The 9442-nt window shown below is 43.5% G+C and overlaps 1 protein-coding gene across 1 annotated transcript in view; it reads left to right on the plus strand.

Annotated features, from left to right (window-relative positions):
• Positions 1–7485, plus strand: part of ZNF410 (zinc finger protein 410) — a 669052-nt gene extending 661567 nt beyond the window's left edge. Inside the window, exon 10 of the mRNA XM_044074718.1 lies at positions 6412–7485. The gene's annotated coding sequence lies outside the window, so the exon portion shown is untranslated. The remainder of the gene's footprint in view (positions 1–6411) is intronic.
• Positions 7486–9442: the final 1957 nt, after the last annotated feature.

Below are 9442 nucleotides of genomic sequence, written 5' to 3' on the forward strand. Positions count from 1 at the left end.
TATATATAGATATATAGATATATATATATATATATATATATATATATATATATATAAAGTTCCCAAATATGCAAGCCTGGGCATACTCCAAACAGTTTTTCCTCCAGTAGATGGCAAATGTTGGAGGTGTGATGGGGGAAGAAAGAAACATTTTTTGTGACTGTAATTAGTTGGCAGATGTTAAAAGATGTGCTTCTATTATCATATTGCAGTATTCATTACAGTAGGGAGGTTGCTGCCTGCAGCGCCGACATCTGGCCAGTATACCAAAGTCTTTGCAGCAAGAGGGTATGTGTGACATCCTATGTCAAAGCCATAAACATACGTATGTAAATGTGACGTGTGCACGTACCGTCTTGAGAATTTTTCTGCCACAGTGAACGTCGGACTCCTGTTTGCCAGTTCAGGAAGCAGATCGCTTGTTTTTCAGACAATCGCTACAGTCAGCTGCTACAGAGAAGTACCCTGTTGGGTTTTCTTTGTCCTTTGTTAGTTTCCAAGATGTACATGTCCACTAGAAAGGGAAAGTGTGTTTGTGGGAGACAAATTTCTCACAAGGACATGTACGAAAAGTGAGTTTTCTGTTTAGGCGAGGCCCATGGCCATGCATCCTGCCCCATTTGTAAATCCTTTGTCCCTAAGACTCTCCTAAGCCATCTGGCCGCATTAAAACTATACTTAGAAAATCAAAGGCTCTGGCGTCTCGCGCTCGGTATGGTGGGTGGAGTAGGCATGTCCGATGAGCCACCACAGAAGAAGGCTAAGAAAATCAGGCCAGATTCCCACACTACGCGTCAGGCTTCCGGAGAGATTCTTGAGGCAGATGAAAGCCTGGGATCTTTTCAGACCTCCATTTCCCAATGAGGCCCAGGAACCTCAATGGAAGCTGGGATGGTGGAAACGATGAGTACGTCTGCTGAGGTTAATCAGCCATCAGATCCTGATGGCGGAGGGGAACCATGGCTCCTACAGTTGGAAGGGCCTACTCTTTCCCTACCATCCACCCAGACGTTGTCTCCCACACATACTCAGCTGTCTGCCGCTATGAAGAGAAAGCAGAAACTTAAACATTGTGAGCCTCAACCTGCTCCTGGATGGGAAGTTTTCTCCCAGAGTCTTTTTAAGGCATTCCAGGCCTTACAGACACAACAACCACCAGCTGCTGCTCCTTCAGGATACCCTCTAGAGATATCAGAGGAAGAGTACTCCTCTTCTGAGGAATCACTGACTTATGGTTCACAAATTGATTCTCCTAAGGATTTTATCACCCCAGAGGAAGAGGATCCTTTCACCCCTGAGTCTCCTGGAGAAGAATTCACCTTTGGGGACACCATTTCCCTCATGAGGGAACATTTTAAGTGGCAGGCCTCAGAGGTCTCTGACACTAAGAAAAGGTACTTTGACCCTGCTGCAAATGGAACAAGCATCCCCCTCTGCTGTACCTCCTTTGCTACCTGTCTTCCAAGATGCCTTCTTGGCCGCTTCACAGGCCCTAGATTCCCAACCCCCAGCCTCTAAATGTCCTGACCGTTTTTACAAGGTGCCTTAGGACACCCATTTCCTATTCAAAAACCCTCCTGCAGACCCAGCAGTTATTGCAGTTTCTGCTGATAAAACTTCCAGATAGTTTCCTTCTGTTGCTATCTATCCTACTGATGAAGACAGCAAATTCATGGACAGACTAGGGAAAAAAGTGTATACCTCCTCTACTCTGGCTCTAAGAGCTCTCAGTTACCAAACCCACATGGCTAGAAATGTCATGGACACAATTTCCAAAGCAACTACCCTTCTCTCTGAGGTTCTTGATTCATCAATAAAAACCCAACTAAACACCCTACTTTCCACAGCATCTCGGGTGACTAGGCACTCCAAGTGCAACTATGATGCTGTGGAAGCCTCCTCAAAATTTGCTGCATCAGCTTCAGTGCTGAGGCGATATTCCTGGGTGAGACTTCAGCCACTTCCTATGGATGTGCAAACTAAACTGCTTGATGCCCCTTTTTGGACAAGCTTCAGTAGAACTTCTTAAATCCCTTCAAGAAAAGGGAAAAGAGCTACAAAACCTGAAACATTTACTGGTTTATCCTATCCCCAGATATCATAGAAACTACCCACAAAGAACTTCCTTTGTCAGGAGACAGTCCTCCCACTCGGCACCTTAGCCAAATGGATGTAGACAAGCTAGGAAAAGCTCTACTTCCAGGTTTCCTTCCACCCCTTCATCCACCCCCTGTCACAGCCTGTGTGAACAAACCAGACCACCTCCACTGTGACTTCCAACATCTAAACCCCAACACTCCCCTATCCCTTTGTCTCACCCTTTCCCTACCCTCCTGGCAGAAAATCACATCAGAAAACTGAGTCCTCTCCATCATTCAGAGGGGATACTTTATGATTTGGTGGATGTTGCCCCCTTTCAAGGGATTCCTCAACCTCCATCAAGCCAAAGTCATCTTTTCCCCACCATCATGAAACAATTGCTAGTGCAGGGCACCATAGAGCAGGTACCTTGCCCACAAAGAAACAAAGGTTTTTACTCAAGAATGTTTATGGTACCAAGAAAAAGGCAGTCCATGGAGACCAGTTCTGGATTTATCTTTCCTAAACCTGTTCCTCAAGGTACCCAGTTTCAAAATGATTACCTTACCTTTGCTGCTACCACTCATACCAACACAGGCCTTCATGGTAGCTCTGGATTTGAAGGATGCTTGCCTTCACATTCCTATACATTCAGATTACAGTAAATTCCTACGCTTTGCAGTAGGTTCCTGGCATTTTCAATTCTCTGCATTGCCCTTTGGTCTCTCCACTGCTCCTCGAGTATTCACAAGTGTCTAGCACCTTTTATTGCTCACTGTAGAACACAGGGTATACAAATGTACCCATATCTAGACAACCTGTTAATTCTTCATCATGACCGTCAAGTCCTCCTACACCACCTACAACAGGCGATCTCCACCCTGACTCAGGATTCACTATAAACAAGGAAAAGTCTCACCTGATCCCCACTCAAGACCTGGTCTTTTCGGGATGCAGGATCAGGACAGACAACCTGAAGGCCTTCATTCCAGACCAAAGGACCTGGGACCTTTCCCTCTACTTACAAACTACCCACTATCACTTCTTTGCCAGCACAAGAATTCATAAGGATGTTAGGCCACATAGCATCCCTGTTACCCATGTTGCCCCTGGCAAGACTCCACATGAGAAAAATCCAGTGGATCCTGAAGAATTTATGGAGCCAACACTCTCATCCTCTGGACACCCCCCCTTCCCATCTTTCACTGTCTGAAGAGGGAACTTCAGTGGTGGATCTTGCCATCAACCTCAACCAGAGAACCCCCTTGCAAGGTACCTGTCCCCCTACAACAGGTCTCTACAGACGCATCAGACATGGGATGGGGTGCAGTGCTACTACACAACCAGAAGCAATTCTCTGTGCAGGGAAAATGGTCCACACTAAGACAAAGGGACCATATCAACATCAAGGAAATAAGGGCAGTTCTTCTAGCCCTACAAATCTTCATATCAGCTCTACCCCCCAGGAACCTTGAAAGTGATCATGGATAATATGACTGTCCTGTGGTACATAAACAGGGGGGAATGAGATCCTACCCTCTTTGCAGCCTAGCCACCCAGTTCTGGACCCTAGCATCATCACTGCAGATTCATCTGACAGCAGTGTACAACCCCTCCACAGAGAATGTTATGGCAGATATTCTCAGCAGAACTTCAGCACCCTCTCACAAATGGATGCTTCACAGAGAGGTATTCTTAGATCTTATCCACAGGTGGGGTGTTCTGCAAGCAGATGTATTTGCCTCCTCCCAGAACAGACAGATGCCCATGTTTTGCACAAGGGACCCACATCCTGAAGCCTGGAAAGTGGACACTTTTCTCCTTTTCTTGGGCGGGGATGTAGATCTATGCCTTCCCACCCTTAACACAGATTCAGAAGGTGGTCCTGAAAATCCAGAGGGACAAACTCAAAATCCTGTTGGTGTCCTCCTTTTGGCCAAGACAGCATTGGTTTCCCCTTCTCTATCTACTAGCCAAGGGCAATCATCACAGGTTTACCCCACCAAGTAGACTTTCTCACACAGGACAGGAGAACCCCTACTACATCCTCAGGTGAACAATCTAAAACTGACCTTATGGGTGATAGGGTTCTAATCCCCTTCAGACACCTATACTCAGAGGATGTACTCAATGTTCTGCAGGAGGCCAGAAAGCCTAGTAGCAGGAGAAATTGTGTATCTAAATGGAAGAGATTCTCCAGGTGGTGTCAAAGGAAAAAACAGGACCCTATGACTATTCCTGTACCCTTGGTCCTTTCCTATTTGTGTGAGCTCCTTCACTCAGGACTAACTTATTATTCAGTTAAGGTCCATTTATCTGTTGTCTCTGTGCTTGTCTGCCCATGATACCTCCTCTGGCTTCTAGATTAGAGGTCAAGCTTTTCCTGAATGGAGTACTCCATATTAGACCCCCTCAAAAGCCTATACCTCCCCCCTTGGGACTTGAATGTTGTACTAGAAAAACTTACATTGCCACCTTTTTAACCAGCACATTCAGTATCCCTGAAACTGTGTACCCTGAAAACAGTTCTGCTAGTGGCCTTTGCATCCACCAGGAGGGTATCAGAGATACAAGCCCTTATGGCTATCCCTCCTTACCTTATTTTCCACAAGGACAGAGTTGACCTCCGGACTAACCCCTCGTTCATGCCTAAAGTGGTTAATGAGCTGTCATTAAACCAGACCATTAACCTACCTGATTTTTTATCCTTACCCTCAGAATCCCTCAAAGAGGACTTTTCATTCTTTAGATGTCCACAGACAGCTGAGGTACTACTTAGACAAAACTAAACCTATTAGAAGGTCTGACCAACTATTCATTTCCTTCCACCCAAGGGCTTTAGGGAAGGCAGTCTCTAAACAGACCATTTCTTCATGGAGCTCTAAGACCATTGGCATATGCTATTCCAGTCATGGAAAAACTTTACATGGACATGTCAAATTTCACTCCACCAGGACAGCTGCTTCATCAGCTGCCTTTTGCGAAGGGGTTGATTACACCTCAATTTTAGAAGCTGCTACTTGGGCTTCAGTGCACACCTTTATCAAACATTACAAACTAGACCTAGCTTCCAGAGCTAGAGCTGGGTTTGCCAGATCTATTCTACAAGGTCTCATTGACCAGGGACCTCACTCCTCCACCCAGGCTCATACCTAAAAGCTTTGGTACTGTCCCTACTGTAATGAATACTGCAACATGAGACTAGAAGGACATAAAATAGTTGTGTAAGAACTTACCTTAGATGTCCTTCTCTTCCATGTTGCAGTTTTCAGTCCCTCCCTCCTACCCCCTCTAATTTACCTCTCTTATCTACTGTTACTTATCTGTGGGGACAGTCACTCACCCTCTTAACCTCTCCACTACACGTAGGCTATCAAGTATCCTATGGTCTAGTCTACATGTGAGTCTTAAGGGTCTTCCTTTTATGATCCTCTTTAAACCTCCAGGAGTACTACTGTATGCAGCAGTCTATTCTGAAGAGGGTACGTGCAGACATCACATTTGTAGCCGTCGTCGGTTTATGGCTCTGACATAGGATGTCACATGTACCCTCCTGCTCCAAAGACTTTGGTATACTGGCCGGATGTCGATGCTGCAGGTAGCCACCTCCCTATTGTAATGAATACTGCAACATGGAAGAGAGGGACATCCAAGGTTATGGTAAGTTTTTACACAACTAAGTTTTCCCTGTACACTGCTCTGTCAGAAATACTGAGTGAACGTATTGGTGCAACTAAGGAAATAATTTTTGAGCTGTGATACAGAGTCAGAATTGCCTAAACATAGCAAGGCCATGCTGGGTGTAATTATGGTGGCTGCCAAAAAAAAGTTACTAGAAAATGGAAATGAAAGTCTGATTAACCGTTCTAGAAGTAGTTATATAAATGGAAATAAAAGAACTCGAAGTGGGATCCTTAGAAAAGGGTATGAGCAATTGCATAGAAAAAAATGGGAATTGTGGGAACAATAGATGCAGAATAATGTTTGGAGGAGGAATGAGGTTTAAGGGAAGGCAGGAATTGGATGAGCTGTTGTAATGACAATAAGTAACAGAAGACTGTATGTGTTTTTATAAGGTTTGCCTGTGCCATAAGTGATAATTCACTAAAGATGTTTGTTTAACCCTAGCCAATTTATTTTTTAAGTGGCCCACAAGGGCAGCTAACCTAGTACTTTCCTGTGAACCAGTAAATGTCTGAAATCCTGCAAGTGAATAAACCATACATGTGATATGGTAGTAAATAAGTGAAATTCTGCATACCTGTACATCATTTAAATTGTCATATTGTATGTATGTACAGTTTTGTGATTGTAATGTTACTTTTTTCACAGGTTTGACTTTTCATGAGAGTATTGTACGGAATCGATTCCCTAGAGAAGATGGCTGCTCATGAAGTGATAAAGTTCAGAAGAGAGGAAGTTCCAGACAAGCATTCCAACTCCAGAGTTGTTTTTCCTGACTGCAAATATTGTTGAAATAACCTGCCACCATATTGTATATTTTGACAGTTTTAAAAGCCTTTCCCAGTATATATATTTTATCCCTGAAATTTGCTTTACAGACAATGGTGAACATTTATTTTTTTATATATGTGTAGGTTCCAGACTTTCCTCATCATTTGCCAAATTGTGATGAAAGTAAAGTGCAGATTTGCCCTTACTGGGATGGGGGAACTGTATCAAGCTGTCAGTTATATCATGTTGTAATTCTTTTCTCAATTGCTCATGATACAGATACAGAATTGTCAGTGGTTATCAAGTAGAAACAAGTGTTTCATTTTAACGGTCTCTCTGACATGATCCCCAATCTTTGGATGTGCCCTTAGGGGATGTTGTTGTTTAGCTCCCCCTACAGATTATTCATATAGCTCCTTTGTCAGTCAAGAAGACAGAGTTACATGGTGGCTTGTAATTTGTCATGAATGCTTATTCTTAGTTGTTGACTGTGCACTGCATTGGGGTTAAATTTAGCAGTGGCATTTCAGGATTTATTGCAGACAGTTTCTGTTACTGCCTTCTAGTTAAAACAGTGACAGTGTCTACAATACTACCAACCAAGTTACAAAAGGCAAAATGTTCTCAGTTCTTGGTCAGCATTGGTAAAACAAACTTGAGTCTGCTGGTTGTAGCATATCACTTATAGCTTCTGAATTCTTGTCAGCAATCAGAGGTCAGAATTCCACAAATCTGTATCAGTTTATTAAACTCCTCTCTCACCAAAAAGTACATTTAAACAGTACTTTAATGTAGTTAGTAAAACAAAAAAACATTCTTCTTAACACAAAGTCACAAAATCCTTTATTATGTTGTATTCCATGCAGTATATTAGTTTTAAACTCACTTTCTAACAGGATTATGTAGTGGAACAGACTTTAATAGTAAAATAAAATAAGGATTTAAACAGGGCATTTGGTTTCTTTACGTTCAAATGCCTGTACACATCAGTGACCCTGCCAGCATTGGTATTTGTAACATACTTGATTCAAACCTTGATTTCTAGGATACTGCTGATTTACAGATGTTCTTCGTGTTTCACTGTTAGACATTACATTTGGGTAATCCTGCTGGCAGGTTGCCCTCAGCCGGCCTGAATTCCAAAGTCTTGGGTCCTGTGTCGGCCGCTGTCGCCCCTTCCCCGATGTCAGGTCATCAGGGGTATAAAAGAAGCAGCCAACGCCATTTTCTTCAGTCTTTCTTGCCGCACGGTGCCCGAAGCAAAAGCAGTTTGCAAGTGCCGGTCGGCCAACTCCTGAGATTTTTGAGTTAGAGTTTCAAATCAGAAGTCCTCAGTAAAGCTAAGTACCCTGTTGGGGAAACTTTTTTCTTGCTCCAGACCGATGTCAGAAAAAGTTAATAATTGTATTTCTTGTGGGAAGCAAATACCTCATAAGGATTTTCATTCTTACTGTATTCCTTGCCTAGGCCCTGATCATACCATTTCTGGTTGTCGGTTTTGTGCTAGATTTAACCAACGCACTATTAAGCGTCGGTATGATTTTGCTTTAAACTATTTTTGACACCGGTTTAATTATCCAGAAATGTCGTCAGATAGCCATCCAACTACCGGAGTTCACAAAAAATGCAAAGAAAAGGAAAGAAATAGACAACCGAGGCCCAAAACCGACGAAGCTTCTCTTAAGCCAGTTGCCGGTTCGCCGGTCCTCAGTGAGGCGCTTTCGCAGCCCCCTGATGCCTGCTACTTTAGAGTCGCAGGCCGCTACCGACTCCCACATGGAGTTGGCCATGCCGCTGGAAACTCAAGGTATTGGAGCCTCGGATATTATCCCTTCAGATGGGTCCGGAGCCACTGAGCAGGCACCGGCTTCTGAGGGTGTATTCAGACCTAAACATTTTTACATCAAACAAACTTCAGCTTCAAAGGCAAAGACTAAAGCACCTTCCAAAGCAAAGAAACAAATTCAAGAGCCACGTGGTCAGGTCTCTATGCCCAAAAAACAGATGCTCAAAATGGCCGAAGACTTGATTACCTTGATCAGGAGTTCCCATCCCCCTCCTGAAAAGAGACCTACGCAAGACACTGACTATAAAATTTTCAGATCACGTTTCCATTTCTTCTTATTCCTCTTCTGATCAGGAATATTGTCCCCCCCCCTCCCAATGAGGATTCTGATGCTGAAGAATCTATACCTTCAGCTTCTCCTCCAGAGGACTGTTCTTTTGGGGAAACCTTACATACCATGAGGGAGCATTTCCACTGGGAGAGCCAAGATTTTTCAGAATCTAAAAAGAGGCTCAGGGATTTTCTTTTACTACCTCAACACAAGCCACTAGCCATCCCACCTGTGTTAGACATTGTAGATGATGTGTTTTTGGAGTCTAGTCTTACCCCTGACTCCTTACCTCCAGCTGCTGTTAAGCCTGACAGATATTAGTGTTCCTGACTCTCATAAATTCCTTTTTAAAAACCCTGCTGCAGACCTAGAAACTATTTCTCAGGGTCCGAAAGGAGTTATGGCTTCCGCTGCAAAAAACCCTACCCCCTCTGACAGAGATTCTAGGGCACTGGATAGATGGGGAAAAAGGTTTACACATCTGCTACCTTGGCTATAAGGGCCTTAAACTGTCAGTTTCACATACTCAAATAGCAGTATGTCATGGCATTGCTTAAACAGAAAACGTTAAACTCTGAATGTGCCGAAAACAAGGAAATGCAGGATTTATTGCATGCAGCAGAACAAGTTGGAAAACATACTTTGCAATGTGGTTTTGATTCTTTAGAGGCCTCCTGCAGGGCTGCAGTCACAGGTTCTGTAATTAGGAGGCATGCTTGGTTAAAGGAACAAAATCTGCCTGATCATGTTAAAGCTAAATTATTAGATGCACCTTTACAGCATGATACTTT

This window comes from Protopterus annectens, chromosome 6.part0 (assembly GCF_019279795.1).
Source record: "Protopterus annectens isolate FY-2018-M chromosome 6.part0, PAN1.0, whole genome shotgun sequence".
Lineage (NCBI taxonomy): Eukaryota > Metazoa > Chordata > Ceratodontiformes > Protopteridae > Protopterus > Protopterus annectens.